The 21,695-nt window shown below is 37.9% G+C and overlaps 1 long non-coding RNA gene across 3 annotated transcripts in view; it reads left to right on the top strand.

Moving 5' to 3' along the window:
- Positions 1–21,695, top strand: part of LOC103241740 (uncharacterized) — a 158,040-nt gene that overhangs the window by 109,446 nt on the left and 26,899 nt on the right. The window contains exon 1 of one of the 3 annotated variants that reach the window (XR_012095601.1): positions 16,202–21,194. The exons of the other annotated variants lie outside the window; for them this stretch is intronic. This is a non-coding gene — a long non-coding RNA (uncharacterized lncRNA). Of the gene's footprint in view, positions 1–16,201; positions 21,195–21,695 lie in introns of those variants that run through there. 3 annotated transcript variants of the gene reach the window in all.

Genomic DNA, 21,695 nt, shown 5'->3' with positions numbered 1-21,695 from the left:
TATTGATATCTTTATATAGGTTTGGAAAGTTCTCTGTTATTATCTCTTTGAATATATTTTCTACTCCATTCTCTCACTCTGCCTTCTCTTTAAGGCCAATAACTCTTACATTTGGCTTTTTGAGACTATTTCCACATATTTTAGGCATGCTTTATGCTGTTATTCTTTTTTCTTGTTTTCTCCTTGGTATATTTTCATGCAGTTTCTCTTAAGCTCACTAATTCTTTCTTCTGCTTGATCAATTGAGAGGCTCTGATGCATTCTTCAGCTGGTCAATTGAATTTTTCAACTTGATAATTTCTGCTTGATTGAAAAATTATTTCAATCTCTTTGCTAAATACATCTGATAGGATTCTTAATACCTTCTCTGTGTTATTTTGAATTTCCTTGAGCTTCCCCAATACAGTCAGTCTGGAATTTGTCATTGGTTCCTTATTCAGTTCATTTGGTGAGTCACGTTTCCTGGATAGTCTTGAAACTTCAGGATGTTAGTCAATGTCTGGTCATTGAAGAGTTAAGTATATATTCTAACCTTCAGAGTCTGGGTACCCATCCTTCTGGTGAAGGCTTTTCAAGTATTCAAAACAAATTGAGTATTGTGGTTTAAATCTTTGGTCATTGCAGCTTTATGTGCATTAGGGGGCACCCCAAGCCTATTAATGCTGTGACTCTTGCAGAATTATAAAGGTACCACCTTGATGATCTTCAGTAAGATCCAGGATAATTCCCTGGCAAGGTCTTTTGGTCCTTTCCCTAACTTTCCTCTAAACAGAGTCTCTGTCTCTCTATAGTGAGCTGCTTGGAGTTGGGGGAGGAATGACACAAGTCCTCCCATAGCCACCACTGCTGGGATGATGCTGGGTCACACTTGAAGCCAGCACAGCACTGGGTCTTGCTCAGAGCCTGTGCCCAAGGCCTCTTTAGTCAGCAGGTGGTAAATCCTGCTAGGCGTGAGTCTCTCCCTTCAGAGAATTAGGCTCCCTTCTGGTTCAGGAAGGGTCTAGAAATGTGGTCCATGAGCTGTGGCTTGAAATAGGGGACTTTAGGAATCTGCTTGGTACTTTATTTTACTGTGGCTAAACTGTACCCACTTTGCTAGACAAAGTCCTCTTCACTTTGTTCTCTTTTCCTCAAGCAGAAGGAGTATCTCCCCAAGGTCTCCACAGCTGGGAATCCACTAGGTCACACCTGAAGCCAGCATGGTACTGAGGCTTACCCAAGGCCTGTGGCAACTACTATGTGACTAGCACTGATGTGTATTCACAGCCCAAGGACTTTTTACTCAGCAGGTAATAAAACAGGCCAGGACTAGGCCTTTGCTTTCTGCTTCTGCCTTCATTATTTGAAAAATAGTTTTGCTAGAAATAAGATTCTTCGGTGACAAATATGCACTGTTTTTTTTCTTTCAGCATTTTGAATATCCTGTTGCCTTCTGGGCGTCAATGTTTCTGATGTGATGTCCTCTGCTGATCTTTTTTTTTTTTTTTTTTTTGAGACGGAGTCTCACTCTGTCGCCCAGGCTGGAGTGCAGTGGCCGGATCTCAGCTCACTGCAAGCTCCACCTCCCGGGTTTAGGCCATTCTCCTGCCTCAGCCTCCCGAGTAGCTGGGACTACAGGCGCCCGCCACCTCGTCCGGCTAGTTTTTTGTATTTTTTTAGTAGAGACGGGGTTTCACCATGTTAGCCAGGATGGTCTTGATCTCCTGACCTCGTGATCCGCCCGTCTTGGCCTCCCAAAGTGCTGGGATTACAGGCTTGAGCCACCGCGCCCGGCCGAGCCTCTGCTAATCTTAATTGCGGCTCACCTGGATGTGATGGGTCGTTTTTCTCTTGTTGCTTTTAAGATTATCTCTTTGTTTTTCAACATTTTTTTATGGATGTTACTTCAGGAAACTGGGTTCCCTTCTGGCCCAGAGTGGGTCTAGAAATGTTGTCCAGGAGCTACAGCTGGAATGGGGGCTCCGTGACTCTGCTTGGGCTTAATTTTACTGTGGCTAAGCTGATATCCAAGTTGCAAGACAGGGTCCTCTTAATTTTTCCCTCTCCTTTCCTCAAGCAGAAGGAGCATCTCCTGAAGCTGGGAGCTATGCTGCTTGGAATTGGGAGAGCGGTGGCCCAAGCACACACTTGGCCATCTCAGTTGGTGTGTCTCACTGAATCGTATGCACCCCAAGTCCACCGGTTCTGCACCCAGCAGAGCACCAGGACTTCCCAGGAATTACAGTCCTTGTGTCCTATGCCATCTTTCAAGTTTATTTAAGGACCCAGAGTTTATTAGCCCATGGTGGTGGGACCAGTCAAAACTAAGGTTTCAACAGCTGGGATGGACAATTCCCCTCTGGCTAGGGCTAATCTAAATGCTCCCTCCATGTGTGCATTCTGAATTCTGCCCTGTTTTGCTCTCTGCTCTGACCAGGGAGCTCTGAGTTCCAATGCAACTTCCCACAATCACTTTGCTCTCCCTCTCCGAAGCACACAGACTTTCTCCCTAAGCCACGGAGCACTGCCAGGGGAAGCGGGAGATGGCATGTTGGCTGCACAAGACTGTTTTTTCTACCCTGCTCAGTGCCTCTTTCCTTGATGTGATGTTAAAACCAGGCACTGTGGTCCCTCACCTAGTTTTTGCTTCTTATGAAGCTGTTTTCTTTGTGGATAGTTTATCCATGTGGTGTTCCTGGAGGGGTACAGTCACTGGAGGGTTCTATTTGACCATCTTGCTTCCTTGTTCTGGTGATTTTTGTCTGTTGTTACTCAATCATCTATTTTATTAATTTTCGTTCTAATACATATGATTATTTTCCTTCTGCTTGCTGTGGATTTAGTTTGTTCTTTTTCTGTTGTCTTAACAGGGATACTTAGTTGTTGATTTGAGGTCAGTCTTCTCTTTTAATGTAGGTATTTGCAACCATAAATTTACCTCTTAGCAGGGCTTTAACTGCATTCTGTAAGTTTTAATACGTGTGTCTTCATTATTCATCTTAAGTATTTTCTACTTTACCTTGTGATTTATTCTTTGACTCATTGGTTATTTAGCAGTATGTTTTTCAATTTTCACATGTCTGTGAAATTCCCAAATGTATTTCTGTAATTCATTTCCAGTGTCACTCATTGTAATAAAATGCCCCTCTTTATCTCTTTTTTGTTGTAAGGTCGAACTTTATCTGACATTACTATAGCCATTCCAACTTTCATTTGCATTAAGTGAACATTTTCTATTGTAACATTTTAATGCCTGTAATAGTTTTTTACTAAAATTTTTAGCTATATTCTTAGTAGTTGCTTTCAAGCTTACCATATACATCTTAACTACTAGGATCTACTGTCAGGTTTATACTAACTTAATTTCAATGTAATATAAAAACTTTACTTCTATATAGCTCTATTCCCTCTTCCCTCTTTCTGTGGTATTGCTGTTATATATATTACACCTATCTGTGTCACAAACCCAGTAATACCTTGTCAAACTTATTACTTTATGTAATTTTATGTCTATTACAAACACTGAGAAATAAAGAGCAAGTGCATACTTTTAGAACTTGTTACATTTACCTACATTTTTCCCATTTTTGCTTCTCTTTGTTTGTTCCTGTGGATTTAACATCTGGTTTCCTTTTCTTATTCATTACAACTCTGCTTCTACCCATCTCCTTTTTCTGTTCGTGTCAAATATATTATATTTCTATATGTTATAAGTGCCACAATATAATTGTTTGCATATTGTTTTCTATAATCACTTCGTAAACTATTAAAGGGAATAAAAAATAGCCTTTTTATTGCCTTTTATAGTTACATTATTAAATTTATTGGTGCTCTTTTTTTGCTCATGTGGATTTGAATTTCCATGTTGACAGACTTTTGGTCTGAAAAGCTTTCTTTAGTATTTTTTGTGTGTGTGTGAGGTGCATCTCCTAGCAATAAATCTCTCAGCTTTTTCATTTTCGGAATGTCTTTATTTTGCCTTCATTATTTGAAAAGTAGTTTTGCTAGAAATAAGATTCTTGAGTGACAAATATGCACTGGTGTTTTTCTTTCAGCACTTTGCACATCCTATTGCCTTCTGGGCTTCATTGTTTCTGATGTGGCGTCCTCTGCTAAACGTATTGAGGCTCTCCTGGATGTGATGGGTCATGTTTCTCTTGTTGCTTTCAAGATTTTCTGTTTGTCTTTCAACGTTTTTTATGAGGTGTTGTTTGGGTGTAGATTTCTTTGAATTTATCCTACTTGGAGTTTTGTTGAGCTTCTTGAATGTGTGGATTAATGTCTTTTTTTGCAAATTTGAAAAGCTTTTAGTCATTATCTCTGCAAATATTTTTGTATTTCTTTCTTTTTCTCCATTCTTTCTGATTTTCCCATTACATATTTATTGGTGTACTTAAAGTTGTCTCACATTTCTGTGAGGTTGTATTCATTTTTCTACTTTCTATTGGTTACTACTGCTTGGTGTCACCTTTTTTTTTCTGCTTTCACAAACACACATAAACATTAAATTTATCATCTTCTCACAGCACACAGTACCAGGACCCATGACCCCTCCTCAATGTAAATATTAACATCAAATAATAGTGATAAATATAAGTCAGCAGAAAAATAGGATCTCTGGAAGCACCATTATGAAGTGAGTTTGGAGACAGGTGATCTGAATTTATTTCCTGGACCCACCACTTTTTGGCTACATAAATTTAGGGAAACTCGTATCTTAACATATTAGGGATTGTCATCTGTGACATTGGTGGTGAGGGTAGAAATAGAAGCTGTCTCAGAGAGTTGCTGTAAGAAATAATTGTAAAGCGGTGGCAATAGTGTAGTGTATACATGAAAATGATACCTAATAATATTATTAGGTAGAAGAAATATGAGGTACTTTAAAGCAGTATTCTCCAATCGAACTTTCTGTGAGGAAGAATATTCTCTGTCCGCCCCGTCCAAGAAAGTAGTCATTAGCCACAAGTGAATGTTGAGCAATTGAAATTTGGCTAGTGTAAGTGAGAAATTGACATTTAAATTTGATTTAATTTTAAATTATTTAAATTTAAATAGTCACATGTGGCAAGTGGCTACTGTATTGGGCAGTACAGCATTTAGGGCCATATATTAGACAACAAAAAGTAAGAAGGGATTTCTCTTTTTGTTTTTGGAGCACCTGTTATTGGTGCCCTGTAAATGACCCCTTGGTTTTTCTGATTCTTGAGCTGAGACAGTTCCTTGGGGCTAGAAAAAGTGCCAGTAAGTGTAGAGACATCAGAATACTGTGACGTAGACTTGACTAAGGATTTAAAAGTATAAAAGAGTGTGTAAAATGAATTTCTTAAGTAAAATTATTTATAAGTGAAACCACTAGCTAACTATATTTCCAGAAAGTCTGGGGAACATTTCCATCATGTAAGTGGTAAGGCATTCACTAGGGAGAGAAACACTGGCATCATTGAGAAGCTCAGTGGTGGCAGTTTCCTGATACTTATAGCAGTGAGCTTGCTTCTGTCAATGGGCATAATAAAGAACCAGGAGAGAGAAAACTGACAGCAGCACCAAGACATCAAAGGCAAGGCAGGTGTAATTACCTGGTTGGCATTAAGGCCAGTATGACCAAGAGCCCTTGACTTGCAGCAATCTGTGACAAAGGTATATAAAGCTTGGTGAGTCTAGGGGTGAGATGGATGAGTAGTCAACGATGATGTTTTTTGTCTAATAAATCCACAAAAGATCAAGAGTAAGTGACCAAGAAGATTGATGAGAGCCTTCAAAATAAAATAAAAGAAATCACAATTTTTCACCTCGCTTCCAGACATGAGCCAGTTCTTTGACCAAGACATGAGACAGCTTTTCCCTTTAATGAAAGGACATTTCAAGTCCCCTTGAGGAAGAACCTTGCAATTCCACAGCAAGGATATGTAGTAGCAATTTCCCCAGTCTTTCCCTGAAGGGTCTTATGGCTAATTTCCAAATTAACTCTGGAAAGTGGAGCACTGAGATCTTTCAATGGCTATTAGTTACATAATTTCAGGTGACACTATAATCAGATGACTCAAAAATGGCAACATGGCCCCTTTGATAGTATAGAAACTTGCAAAGGTGATAAATAGAGTCCTGGTACCAGTCTGTCTCAGGGAGGTTCTTGTGTGTTCATAGATACACGCTGTGATTTTTTTAAAACTCTGTAAGTGCATTATTGGGATGAATATACCAAATGATAGGAAAAGGAAAACACCTGGGTCTGATTCGCAAACTAGTTTGGCTTATGTATTAGGTTTCTCCAGGCAAACAAAAAAATATATATATTATATATTTATTATATTATATATAATATATAAACATATACATATATTAGTGTGTGTATGTATGTATATGTAAAACACAGTTTATTATAAGAAATTGGCTCACATGATTCTAGAGGGTAGCAAGTTTATATCTGCCATGTAGACTGGCAGGCCCAAGGCCCAGGAGAGCCAGTAGTAAAATTCTTGTCTGAAGGCTGCCTGACTAGAAACCCAGGAGAACCAATGGTGCAGGTGAAGTTTAATTCTCTGGATAATTCTTTCTTGCTTAATGAGTCCAGTCTTTTTGTTCTATTTGGGCTTTCAACTGATTGGATGAGGCCTATCCACATTATAGAGGACAATCTGCAGTACCCAAAGTTCATTGATTTAAAGGTTAGTTTCATCCCATAAAGTTGGCACATAAAATTAACCATCACAACTTGACTACAATTGATGTGGGTTTAAATTGAAATGCTACTTTACTACAGCCCCATTCAGGAGGAAGTTTTCCTAGAAAAAAAAAAGGTGATGGGGAAACTTCCCAGTGAGCAGAAAGTATACTATTAAGTTACTCTTGTACCTAAACGTGGTCTGTAAATAAAAGTGGTCTTAGGTAAGAATATGAATGGACCCCCGAGGAGAGGCAAATGATTTGGTTGCTTTGTTAGCGGCTCCAAGAAACAAGATTGGCAGTTTAGAAATAAAGAGGTCTGGAAAGAAAGATGTGAGTAGACCTATGAGAATAGGTGGTATCAATTTTATGTGATTCTAACCTAAAAGTCTTGCAAATTTTGGTGTTCCCATGTCATTATCACTAGTGTACAGCAGAGCAGGCATTGAACAAAAGATGAATAGGATAACTCTTCAGATGGTATTCAGTGTCCATAATAGCCATGTTGACAGAGAAGAAGGCAGAGAAGTGTCCTCAAACAGGGGTTTCCTTTTACCAAAGTTGAACTAGCTACTGCTTACCCTAAACGTCTTACCTGCTAGCATTAGTCAGATGCTAAGCCCTCTACCTCTGTATGGCAGCATCCCTCAAGGAGACAAGCCAGCCAAATTTTGCAAGTTCATACATTATACCTCTTCTATCCCAGAAAGAACAGTAATTTGTTAATATTTAAATTAATGTGTATTTAGGGTATGGATTAGTCTTTTCTGCCCACAGTGGCTCAGCACCACCATCCAAGGTGGTTATGGCTTACCATGATGAGATCTCCTTGGACCAAGTGGCGTGCACATGACCATGAGATCTTCATCACCCAGAAGCTGACGATCTGACAGAACAAAGGAATGGCATCTTGTAGGCACAGCTAAGGTTCCAGCATGGGGATGACATCTCTCATTATTGAAGCACTATTATTGAAAGCATGGCATATACTTTGAACCAATAGCCATCATGTGGAGCTCTGTTCTGAACTACTAGAAAACGCAGATATAGAAACTAAGAAATAGAACTTAGAGTGACCCATTTTACCACCAATCCCCCATGATCCATTTGTAGTGTGTGTATTTTCTATCTCCAGAACTTTAGCCTCTGAGGAACTAGAGGTCCTAGTTTTTTAGAATTGAGTTGGGTAGGGATCCTTCTAACAGAAGACACAATAAGAGTCTAATAAACCTAAAGCCATAGCTGTCATCTGGTAATGAAGTCCCTCATGAGAGTGCAGAAACAGGAAAAGAACAAAATTGCTATGCTGGCAGGGATTATTGTCCCTGATTGTCCTGAGGAGAGAAAAAATTGTGCTACATAAAGAAGGCAAAAAGAAGAATGTCTTGAACTCAGGGGGTCCATTGGGATATCTCCTGGTGCTTTCTTGCTCAGGAATAATTATGATCGAGCAACTTCAGCAAGCATAACTTTACAAATGACTGTAACTAGAGACTTAGATGACATAGGAATAAAGGCCTCAGTTACCCCATAATGCAAGCAACATGCTAGATAAAGGATCTTGAATGGTTGATAGAGGAGGAAGATGGGAGGCATTAATATTTAGATAAACTGAAGCAACAAGGATAGTAACTTGTTCTACTAAACCTACTGTGTAAAATTTTCCTTTTTAAAAATTTGAAACTAGACACCACCTTGAAGCATTAACTCAAAACAGTGAACTTAAGGTGGGACACAAGTGGATCTGAATGGTGCAAGGGTTTAAGTATAGCTGATATTGATGATGCCGTCAGTATCCCTCCAACACTTATTCATGAGCACACCAACCCAATAACTTCAGCTACAAACCCTTGCAGCTCTTTATCTGGAGGCATTCATTCCACAGGCTAGAGATATCAGGCAGTAGCCCACCTCCTCAACAGCCTTCAACCAATGACTGACAGGAATTGGTGCAGAAAATGCTCCTGGTACTTTCCTGGGGTCAATAGTTAGGTATGTTGGGCTAACTCTGAGGCACGTTTTACATGTCCCTAAGCCTCAATTGCCCACTGATGGTTATCTGCACAATAACACATCCTTTATTTGCTTCCTTCTCCTCCTTGACTCACTTCCCCATTTCCCTACAGGTGCTTTCTGGAATCATCTCCCAAATAAACTATTTGTATCATATCATTGACCCAATGTCTGCTTTGGGGAAACCCAAACAAAAATATTTTTATCTCTGAATCAAACCTCTGATTTCGTGTTTCCTCTTTTTAAATGAGATAGAAACATTGAGGAAAAGAGGAAAAAAAAATAAGACAAAATAGCTGGAAGAATGGAAGGGAAAATGGGGATGTTCTTCACTCCAAGAAAAGAGTGTTCTCTAGCGGCATTGTGCGTTCACCTGCTCAGAAAGGAGGAATATGAAAGAAGAGCTAGGCTCTGACCATTTCACTCCATCAGACACTTACCCAACCTCCAAAATAACCACAGAGAACACATCTGGTTGCCTGAAACTGTTACTACAATATAAGCTATGTCAGTTGGGGAAGGGGTCAGCTGCAAATAAACTGAATGCAGTCACTTGAGTGTAAAAGATTTGCTTTCATCAAATCATAAAATATGAGGCAGTGAATGCAGGTCTCTTCCAATGGCTTAGCAATAATGTCAAGAACCCAGACATTGTCTACTTTTGTGTTTCAGCATCTTTTGTACTTATGCTTGCCATCTAGGGTTTGTAATATAGCTGACACACCCTCATCTCACTTCTATTGCAGGCAGAAAGAAGGTCAAACAGGAAGGCATCGTAGTTATACTGGGAAATCTAAACTTTCCCAGAAGCCCTCAGGTATTTCTACTGGCTAGAATTATGTCTCATGGTCATCTATAGATGCAATAGACTATTTTTAGCAGGGTACATTACCACCCCGGATAAGGAAGAAGGGATTTAGGAATTAATAGTAGGTCAACAATTACTTTCCGCCACATAAAGTGAACACAAGTAAAACCCAAATTATTTCACATTAGAGTTTGCACATCTCTCTAAGGTCATTTTGTAAAATCAGTTCCTGAGGACTGGACCCTAGGGATGAGTGCGTGACTATTCCAGTGGTTTCATGCAATTAGAAGGCTACCTACATAGTGGATGCGTGTGTGTGTGTGTGTGTGTGTAATTGGAGAGACAGGTAGGTATTATCTAACAGCATGCCAATAAGTAACTAATATAAAAATGAGATCAATTAAAAAAACCATGTTAACATAACAGAGAAGGAGCTAGAAACACAGAGACAAGAAGAAGGTATAGAGCTCATGCAACAATCCAAACAATAGGACTGCACTTTTTACCCAAATGCATAGCTGATTAGGCTTAATCACAGAAAGCAGAAAAACTTTCAGGTGGGCCTTCTGAGCGTAATTTCTCTTCTGTAGTCTAAGTATGAGGTTGAATGACTTTATAGACTGAAAATTGAAGTCCTCAGTTTAACAGCTTATATCTCAACTTCAGTAAAACTGTTTCAGCCATCATGTTCTATTTGTGCACATATTGTGTTTGTGTGTGCATGTGTATGCGTGTATGCACCCTCACATACATGACTTTTTTTAAAGTCAGAGTATTCCAGAGTCAATCTTCATATTAATTTTCAATTTCTAAGGGATTTAGAGGGAATTCTGAGAAACCATTCCCTTGTACTCACCTGAAAAATTCACTTGTTGTAAGTAATGAAATCCCCAGGAAGATATAACACCATCATGCTTCTGTTCTTTTCTTACTTTTCAAAATATGTACAGAGTCTTTTGATCTCTCCAGACACACCAAATCTGCTTATGGATAGAAAGATGATTCTTCTAAGATTCATAATTTTCCTTTTCCTTGAGTGTCTGTAGCTCTTACTACATGTACTGCACACACGTGACAATGCAGAAAATATAAACATGTCTTCTTTTATTTAGAATTAAAAGTCTTCAGGAAATTCATTGGAATGGCAATAAGAAATGCATGCTCATACATTACTTATCTCTGCTGTAAAAAATGGAATTTACAGTAACATGATGTTTACGCCTTGTGCTTCTGAGATGCAGAGACATGCGCCTCTTTTTGCCAGGCACTTTAAAGCAGAACTATTCCATTTCATGCTGATGGCATTGCAGCATCAAAGAGTACCAGTGAAATTGTTCAGGGTCTTCCAAACAAATTTCTAGATTTCATTATCGAAAAAATTGTCTGCCCATTCGTACTGCCTGTCTTAGTCCAAACTGACAGCATGAACTGGAGTGACTCCAAATCTGTTTCTGTAGGGATATCTCACAGAACACAATGGCAGTTACAGAATATATTTCGGAATTCCATTACATTACCTCACTGTTAAAAAAAAAAACATAAAAAGAGGAGTTCTTATTATTTTACTCTGTTGTTTTGCAAGAGAACTTCTAGAAAATTTGCATTTAAAATTTCCTGCCAGGAAAGATGGAGTATAGTTACACCAGGTATTCTGGAATACCAGACATGAGGACAAAAATTATAGATTTCCAGGTGTATCACCTGGGCTAATTATAATCTCATAGGTTGACTCAAATTTGCATAGGAATAAGTATAGTTTGCATACCTACTACTCCATCATGTATTCAAAGTTGCTACAAGTTTGATATAGATGAGTTGTTTTCAGCTAGATATTTCAGCTTACTCTTGTTACAGATTTCCTTCTAATCAACATCCTTTTTCCTAAGATCCCCCATAAAGTAAGACATTGTGTTATTTTGACCCACATGAAATTGTCATTTTTCTAAGTCAAAAGTGGTTGCATATAATGTGATTTGACTCATCCTAACATGTGGCCCTAACTAGAAAAATAACTTGAATTAACTATAACTGCCTCTCTTCCCTAAGAATTTGCCCCAGAATCCTGACCTCTGAATGGTTCCAGATAACACATTCTTTATTTCATAATTCTCCTCGTAGAATACGTAGTATTGCACAAGGATTTGGACAATTGTGGCTCAAATTGTGGTTCTTCCATTTCCATAGTCTTAAGTTAGTTATTAATAATGGTTCCAATGTTATTCATAGTGGTTGGCATGGGTTTTTATGAGGTTTGTAAGTATATTTTCAGATATTCTGGGAGGAGAGATAAGTATATATTTATCTTACAGGTTAGGAAACTGGGGCAGCTGTGATGAGAATGATTCCTATAGTTATCATTTAGGCAAGGACGGTGTCAACCTCAAGTCCTTTTCTTCTGCTGCCTAACTCCAACAGGGCTGTCAGGTCTGTAACTGCTCACAATCAATCACAGTGCTTCAGTCTACACAATTCGAATGATTTGACCTCACTTGTCATCTCTAAAATGTGAATAATAATAGTATCTACTTCATAGTATTGCTGTGAGGATTAAGATAGTCAATACATGTGAAGTATTTAAGAGTAGTGTTTGTATTGGGAAAATTGCTATGTGTGCTGGATATTGTTATTAGATTTTTTAATTCAAAAGCCTCATGCTCTGGGAAGGTGAAACTTGATGAAAAAAAAACTTACACTGGAATTTTATTACAGTGAGTGTTCATATGTGTCAAAGTAACAATATTAAAAATAAAACTGAAGTTGGATTATGAGTAGGTGTATAACACTTTGCCATAATAGTGATCGTATATTTCACCATCCAGGGAGTTCATCCATATTCCTTTTTGTTTATAGTCTTATGTTGGGTAGAGGAATAATTTTAGGAATCATCAAAAAGCCAAGGTTTTTATCATAGCACCTGGAAGCAAGCATACCATGGAGGAACCATTCACCACATTTGGTGCCAAAACACCTCAGTCCTTTCACTGCCATGACTGTGGTCTTGGACATCACTCAGCCAGCCACTGCCAATCCAGCATGTCTGTTTGATGGTGCAGTGTTTTAGGAATTGAGATCATGTGATGAGTTCTCTGGCTGCATTTCACAACTAGTGCTTTTTACAAGTCCTGTAGGATTGGAGCTGTTGGTCTCTGGGCTCATTGCATGATGGCCACATATGAAATGCTCTAAAAGGACAGATGGGAGCAACTTTGGCAACTTCTGGATTACAGTGTATTACTAATAGACTACTTCATCCAAAGACCAAAAACAGTACCTAAGTAAGACTGTGTTATTAGTCTGCTTATAGATAAGTCTTATCTTGTAAGATAATCATATGTACTTTCCCAGCCATACAATAATTGCTGCTATTTTATATATCTATTGCCAAAAATACTTGATTCTCTAGTTACCAACAATTTGCTTCTGAGTTACTAAAAATGTCTAAATTTAACTGTTGAAGTTGGGATTGATTAGGTGAGACTCTTTCTGTTGAGGCTCCAGGAAGCAGGGGAGTCAAGTTGATGAGGGATGGATCATGGAATTGCAAGCCCAGGGTGGGGGTAAATGACCTGATTCATGTACATTCTGTACAGCTGTTGTAGAAATGCTATTTCCCAATTTTTCATGGGAATAAGAGGCCTAGTTGGGGAAGAGATGAAGTTTGTGAGCAAAACAAGTGAAAGAGTGGAGATTATATTTATGTTGTGATGGTAAGTATTGCCTTAGATGGAAAGAACAGTGAGGGCAAAAACCAGTGGAATTTGATAGAATGAGGTGAGGCGAAAGGCTTAGTATGTGAGCTGAGGCAATTCAGCATCTGTATCTGCAGAAGCTGGGAAAGTAGCATTCATATGTCTTTCATAAGACAAAGGATCAGTGCATTTTCTTTGTTGTAAATATAATAGTTCCTTAAAGAAATGAATTAGGTCAGATGACAAAACCTTAAACTTGAAAGTTGCATAACAAAAGTCCCATAGTAAGAAAATAGATTGGTATTTTTTTTTTAATTATTATACTTTAAGTTATGGGATACATGTGGAGAATGTGTGGGTTTGTTACATAGGTATACACGTCCTATGGTGGTTCGTTGCACCCATCAACCTGTCATCTACATTAGGTATTTGTGCTAATGCTCTCCCTCTTCTAGTCCTCCACCCTCTGACAGACCCCAGTGTGTGATGTTCCCCTCCCTGTGTCCATGTGTTCTCATTGTTCAGCTCCCACTTATGAGTGAGAACATGCACTGCTCCTGTGCCTGTTTCTGTTCCTGTGTTAGTTTGCTGAGAATGATGGTTTCCAGCTTCATCCATGTCCCTGTAAAGGACATGAACTCATCTTTTTTTATGGCTGCATAGTATTCCATGGTGTATACGTGCCACATATCCTTTATCCAGTCTATCATTGATGGGCATTTGAGTTGGCTCCAAGTCTTTGCTGTTGTGAATAGTGCTGCAATAAACATATGTGTGCATGTGTCTTTATAGTAGAATTATTTATAATCCCCAGAGTAATTTACAGATGCAATGCTATCCCCATCAAGCTACCACTGACTTTCTTCACAGAATTAGAAAAAACAACTTTAAATTTCATATGGAACCAAAAAAGAGCCCATATAGTCAAGACGATCATAAGCAAAAAGAGCAAACCTGGAGGCATCATGCTACCTGACTTCAAACTATACTACAAGGCTACAGTAACCAAAACAGCATGGTACTGGTACCAAAACAGATGTACAGAACAATGGAACAGAACAGAGACCTCAGAAATAACACCACACATCTATAACCATCTGATCTTTGACAAATCTGACAAAAACAAGTAATTGGGAAAGCATTCCCTATTTAATAAGTGGTGTTGGGAAAACTGGCTAGCCATATGCAGAAAACTGAAAGTGGAGCCCTTTGTTACACCTTATACAAAAATTAACTCAAGATAGATTAAAGACTTAAACGTAAAACCTAAAACCATAAAAACCCTAGAAGAAAACTTAGGCAATATCATTCAGGACATAGGCATGGGCAAAGACTTCATGACTAAAACACGAAAAGTAGTAGCAGCAAAAGCCAAAATTGACAAATGGGGGTCTAATTAAACTAAAGCACTTCTGCACAGCAAAAGAAACTATCATCAGAGTGAACAGGCAACCTACAGAATGGGAGAAAACTTTTGCAATCTATCTGTCTGACAAATGCTATACTTTTAATAAATGACATTTCCTTCAAATTTGTTTTCATGAATTAAAACTGGAGGTTAAAAAATCAGTGAAAAAGAAAGGTAACAATGTCAAAATAACATAGTAAGAAACATCCTCAGCTGAACAAACTGTAATGAATTGACTTTCTTTTTTGATGTCAGGGGCAAAGTTCACCCAAGACTGGAATTCCTGTTGATGTCTAATAAAAGGTTGCAGAATTCTCAGGCCTTGAAAACTCAGTGTTGAACTGAAGCAGATTTCTTAGTTGCAGAGCTTCTCAGAGTCTTTACTAATTTCTAATAGAAGCCTATAAAACACATTTCCCAAATTTGATAATAGCAGACACATCGGTAGGGACTAATGTTTTCCCAACACATTTTGAGAAATGTTATTCAAGAGGTCTCAGCAATTCTCCTTTATGAGCCTCAGGATATCTTAATAGGCCTCATTAGATTGTAGCTATTATTGTGTGTGAAACACTTTACACATATTATTTTTAATTCGTAACTCTCATGTATGCAAGACATTATTAGTGCATGTTATAATTAAGGAAAGAAATTCGGAGAGGTTAATGGATCCATCCAAAGCCACACAGCTAGTAAATGAGCTGTGTTTTAAACACAGATCTGCCTCAATCTACTGCTTTTTTTCCCTCCTATATAAATACAATTTCTTTCTTCATAAATATTGTTGAATTCCATAGGTGCTCATTCTGTTTGCAGAAGAAGATGGTATTCTTCTATCTTTTAGAATTAATTACAATGAAGAATACACTTTTGATAAATTTAATGCTTACTTTAAATAGCTATTGTGGAAGGCAGATTGATAAAAAAGCAGACAAACAAATAAACAAAAAAACCCCCAAAGGAATGAAATCATTCCATATGAAGCAGGATATAACCAAATTCTGTTGCCGAGTAAGACTTGAAAATTATTTTCAAGGTCACATTAATGCATCATCTACTGGCTTTCCCCTGGCTTCTGCTGTTACTTTGCCAGATTCAGATTTGATTTAATAAGCAACAGTTTAAGAATAACCATTTAGGAGCTATCCTTGCAATGCTCAGAAACATGTTCAACTTGAAAGCATCTTGGAGACTTTGTTGAACCAGAAGGACCATATCCTGTGCATTTCTCATTTTGCCCTGAAATAAAACCTCTACTTTTCTTGTCCTGGCACTCTTACTTGTAAAGCCTGGCCTATAAGCTTAAATATATTTTCCTGCAGGAACAATCCTTGCTACTTTACCTTTGCTTCAACCACACTAAATAGTTGACAAAGCACAACTGCCAACTTTAATGGGCTTCGCCTCCCCAGCCACTCTTCTCTTTACAACAAGGGTCTTCATATTCCAAATGGATGGTTTCTAAAGAGAACCATTCAATCAGCTTACTTTTCTAACTCTAGTGCTATCGAGTTAAAAACAAAAAAAAAGTCTCCTTTTTTTCTTAACTGTAGTGTGATGTTTTTCCTTTTATTTTATGAATTCAGGATGCCTGATTATTATAAACTGTTCAAGTTTTCTATCTTACATCACACGAAGTCCTCTGACTTAAATTATAACTCTTTTTTTTTTTTTTTTTTGAGACGGAGTCTTGGTCTGTAGCCCGGGCTGGACTGCAGTGGCCGGATCTCAGCTCACTGCAAGCTCCGCCTCCCGGGTTTACGCCATTCTCCTGCCTCAGCCTCCGGAGTAGCTGGGACTACAGGCGCCCGCCACCTCGCCCGGCTAGTTTTTTGTATTTTTAGTAGAGACGGGGTTTCACCGTGTTAGCCAGGATGGTCTCGATCTCCTGACCTCGTGATCCGCCCGTCTCGGCCTCCCAAAGTGCTGGGATTACAGGCTTGAGCCACCGCGCCCGGCTAAATTATAACTCTTTATTTTAACTCTGTTTCCACCATAAGTGTGGAATTCTGAGGCTGTTAGATTATACTTTTTGAAGCCAGTTTCCTATTTCTAAGACAGTTCAGGGTCTAAGAGAACAGATTGAGAAATTCATCGAAGATTGTGGGGTGTTCAATCAAAGTACCTCTTCTTTGAAATTTCTTTCATATTTACTACAATGCCTTTTCTTTGTCTAATTTTGTTTTATTGTGGTAAGATCAATCTTCTTAATAAAGTTTTAAGTGTATAATACATTATTGCTGACTGTAGGTTGAATGCAGTACAGCAGATATCTAGAGCTTATTTATTTTGCTTAATTAAAACTTCATACCCATAGATTAGTTACATGGAACAATATTCTGTGAAAAGAGGTGGGAAAGGTTGGAGAAAAGTGAGATAATGACCTGGGAATATAAGTAGAATTGCCAGATAGAATACAGAATGCGCAGTTAACTTTGAAATTCAGATAACAATGAAATTTTTTTCTTCTATGTCCCATGCAATATTTGAAACATACTTTTTCTAAAAACTTTTTCATTGTTTATATAAACTTCAAAGTTAATTGTCGTCCTGTATTTTTATTTGCTAAATCTGCAGCCCTAGATATGCGAGAAGTCTTGGTACAAAGGGCAAGAGCTGGTCATGAGTGAGAAAAACTGCATGTGGAGCTGGGTACACCCGGAAGGAGTTGGAACAGGAAGACTCTAGAGGCAAGAATGACTATAGGAGTGTGCATTAAAAGGGAGGAAAGAAAACCTGCTTCTTAGTTTCTACAGTTACACTTCATGAGAATATTTAAGAAATAAAATGAAAATAACCTAATTACTTTTATAAACAAATAGACAAAACATCAAATGTTAATGTTTTATCACATTCCCACGTAAAACCCCAAATGTGGGCTTTTATAAATTCTGAATTCAAACTAGTTTTATTTTTACAAATCATTTCTCATTTTATCTGAAATAGTAACATCGGAACTGTACTTTGTAAAGTTTATTTTTTAATAAAATTGCATGTCTTTGGAAAATAGTTTATGTTCCAGGATTTGTTTCAAGATAATTTATGTGTTTGCCCTGTATGTTTATTCCCCACACCTGTATTCTAAGCACATAGCTGACCCTTTTGCAGATAGACCTCTGAGATGTTTTGGCCTGGCAGAAATCTTCAGTTACCATCTGGCTAGGAAAAGCCTAAAAAGATAAATGCTAAGATTGCTTCTGAGGACAACTAGAGACAGAGGAAATAAGTGACTATCAGAGCAACAGGTATGAAGAAGAAAAATATTTCCCAGGAAAGAAAAAGAGATGGAGGAGGAGAATGGGATGGTGAGGACTGACATATTTCCTTGTGGTAGTACTCTGCCTGTAGACTGGTGAGTGAATGATTTCCTTGAGATATGGTTGAGGAGGCTCATCCCCAGGGCAGACATAGAGATCCTCAGCCTTCGAAAGTACATCAAACAGCTCAAGTACAAATGGAGCATAGGCAGACCTGAAGGGACCCTGAGCACTAGGCCTGCCGTACCTCAGTAGTAACCATAACAGACTAATGGCTGATGACCCAGGGCGTTCCTCATTTCCAGGTATTACCTAAGACCTGGGAACCTTTGCATAACACTGGGCAAAGGGGGTGGTCCACACGCCCCCGGTTAAATTTCCCACCAGCACAGCAGATATCTAGAGCTTACTTAGATAAGGTGAGGTGAGTCAGAATTAAGCTGATTTGGGAAAAAGAAAGTGAAATTTCTTGCATGCCTGTGGCCTAAGATTTATACCCATGCTACATATTTGCTTCATTTGAATTCCACGTTTACCAATTACTGGGAGGAAACCTTGTATTTTTTTTTTCTGATAATTATGCCTAAGGTATCATGATATGAAATACTAATTTTATAATTTTTTCTAAGATATTGTAGGTTATAGAGAAATTCCCAAATTGCTTGATTTTGATTCAAGTAGGCCAGACTGTAACTAATTGTGTTTCCTCTAAGATTTGAGAATAATTGAATCTGCTTTTGCTTTTTGCCAAGTCCTAGAGAGTAGTGCTCGATATAATAATATTTCCCTAGCATTACTTCAGCAGTCAAACAAGAATATAATCCAAAAAGCCCCCTGTATTCACAATGACAATGCTCTTATGATGAAACCACAGAAAGAAGTTGTAATTAATGCAAGGAATAATGTGAACAATCTATTAACATAATCTGAATGAAATCCTTGCACTGTTAAATGCAGACACTAAGTGCTCATATAATACTTTATTAATTAACAAAGTATTTATCCACAGGGAAATGAGGATAAGAGACCATACACTTTGTCAGACTACAGGAAAATGTATTAGTGCTTCATAAGAAATGCATACAATTCAAACAATAGCATGATTATCTTTTTAAAGCAATTACATTTAATCTCAGAAGAAAGAATAAATACATTAATTCTTCCATGTTCCCTGATAAGCCACCAAGATACATAAGCGATCATTTTCTTTTCCTACAGCTCTGGAGGCTGGTGACAATTCAGCGTGTGCTGCTTAGACAACTTATACAGTGAAATACCACTTAGCACACAAAAACACATTATGAGATTAACTGACTTTTGGCTGAATAGAGTTCTCTTCCCTGGGAAGCTGTGGTTTGTACTTAACTTTGCACATTCCTTTCATCTTTGGAGACTTGAATCATGAGAAGGTGGATGCTTTAGTCTGGTTAGTATTGTTAAAACAGAATACCTGAGGCTGGGTAATTTATGAATAAAACAGTTTTATTTAACTCATGGTTCTGCATGCTGGGAAGTTCAAGAGCACGGCGCTGATTTCTAGAAAGGCTTTCATGCTGCATCATAGCATGACAGAAAGTCAACAGGGGAGTGGATGTGAAGAAGGGGCCAAATAGGTAAAGGAAACTTGCTTTATAACAACTTGCTGTTGTGGGAACTAATCTATATCTGTGACAGCAGGAACTCACTTTTCAAGAAGGCCTTAACCTATTCATAGGGATACACCCCCCATGACTCAAACACCTCTGACTAGGCCCCACCTTCAATACTGCTACACTGGCAATAAAACTTCAATATGCATTTTGACAGGAACAAACCACATCCAAACCACAGCAGTGGATTGCCTATAATAATGGTGTTTGGTGTTGAATTCCAAGTCTGTATTTTTTTGTTGTTGTTGTTGTTGTTTTATCTTGATGTGCTGGGTTAAACCAAGTATCATCACCAAAAATGTCTTCCACCTTTAAAGTTCCAAATGGAAGCCAAAGTAGTTAGCACCATGACTTCCTTCTTTCGGCCTCACTCGCTCTTCTTGACCTTCCAGACCCGGGAGCTGATAAGCAGAAGGTCCACCCCGCATCATATTAGCACATTGTGACATTATATGATGATCTACTTACAGGCCTTGTGGCCAACAACTAATAAGACAGAGTTTTAGCCAACATGGCTCTTATTCATCACCTCCTAAGCAATAACCTGATTATCAGAGCTCCAGGTTCCAGCCCTATACCAGTCTCTTGTCAATCAGTATCAGAAGGTCTGCTCCAGATTATCTTATGGTTGCTTTATAGCTGCCTCCAATGGCTACTGGCTTCTCAGAAATATCCCTTTCCAGTTTAACCTAGGGACCAAGACCCAGAGTACTATATGCCCTCAGATGTCATAATTCCTCACTGGGTTTGCAGCAGATACATGAGAGTTGACATAAGACTACAATGGTAAAAAAAAAAAAATGTATCCTGAATAAGATGTTCAATAGGATAAGGCATAGAATCAAGAGACCTAAGTCCTCTATGTCATATGGTATGACATTAAGAAAATAATTCCACCTTTAAGGCTTCTGTTTATGAGATCCATAAAATGGCTGTATTAATTATTTTTCTGTTGCTTCCTGGGGACTGTTGTGATGAAGAATTATTACCACACATGTGAAAGGGTTTTGATTTTTTGACAAGTACAGAATGTTAAACAAATGCATTGCATCATTGAATTAAGTCAGCCCTTCATAATGTTTTTCCTAAAGCATGTCCATCAACCATTGCAATGTACCATGGAAAAAAATGCTTATAAATGTTACATGATCGAATACATTTGGCAAAAACTACCTATGGTATCTTCTTCTAAAAGATGGATGATGCTTGTTGGCATAATAAAGATTCTGAAAATTCCTATCAAAAAGACACTTGTTAAATTTTGGTTAACTCAATGTTTTCCTTACTTTTTTGACCGCTGAACTTTTTTTAAAAATGGCATTAGCCATGAGGGGAAAAGACATAAAAATATAAAACAACAACAAGTATTTCATGAAACTAGTTTTCTATAAAGCATAATTTAAGAAGCTGGGTAGAAAGCTGTTTCAAATGTGACCCTGAAATGAAATGTGAAGACATCATAGTTTGTAAAAAAAAGTTGCTTATTTTTATGTAAGTATTCTTAGGCTAAAGCTTGAATCGTGTCAATATGAAATTAAAAGGTATCCTATGTTGTTTTCCACCAAGTTTTATGGCTTTCCATTCATCAATTTAAATATTATGGTTAAGATACTGATATTTCTAGGCAAAGGGCAAGGAGACAGTCAGAACTTCTCACATTCCTCATTGCTGCCACAACTTCCTTCCCAACCACCTCGGTGAAAAACAAACATCGGAAGGGAGGAGGTAAGGGGAAAAGTGAACAAATCCTTTCAACCAACCCTGTATGTCAGGAGATGACTATCCAAGTAAAATTATAAGATCAGTATCATTTTCAAAATCTGGCAACCAGAGAACAGCAATGGGCCAGGTTTTGAGTTTGGTTTCCATGCACCTTATCACTTTCTCTCACTTCTCTGTCTCCATCTTCCTTAGTCATTTTTCTCATTGTGTCTTCTTTGGTTTTCTTTAGTAACTCTATTTCTTTTTTTTTTATTTTTTTTTATTTTATTTTTATTTTTTAGATATTATTGATTGTAAAGTATACCATGGATTTAGTAATAGCTTGGGCAGAAAGAAAGTAGATATAGTGATTTTTTACAGATCAATTCTGTAAAATCATATGATTTTATAAATTTATTTGAATAAAAGACAACCATAAAGTACTTGCTATTATACCAAACACAATTCTAGGCCCTTTTTATTTATAATTCATTTACTCTTCATAATTACTTGATCATAGATACT

Source organism: Chlorocebus sabaeus, chromosome 15, assembly GCF_047675955.1.
Source record: "Chlorocebus sabaeus isolate Y175 chromosome 15, mChlSab1.0.hap1, whole genome shotgun sequence".
Classification (NCBI taxonomy): Eukaryota; Metazoa; Chordata; class Mammalia; order Primates; family Cercopithecidae; genus Chlorocebus; species Chlorocebus sabaeus.
This window is presented reverse-complemented; position numbering and strand designations above follow the sequence as displayed.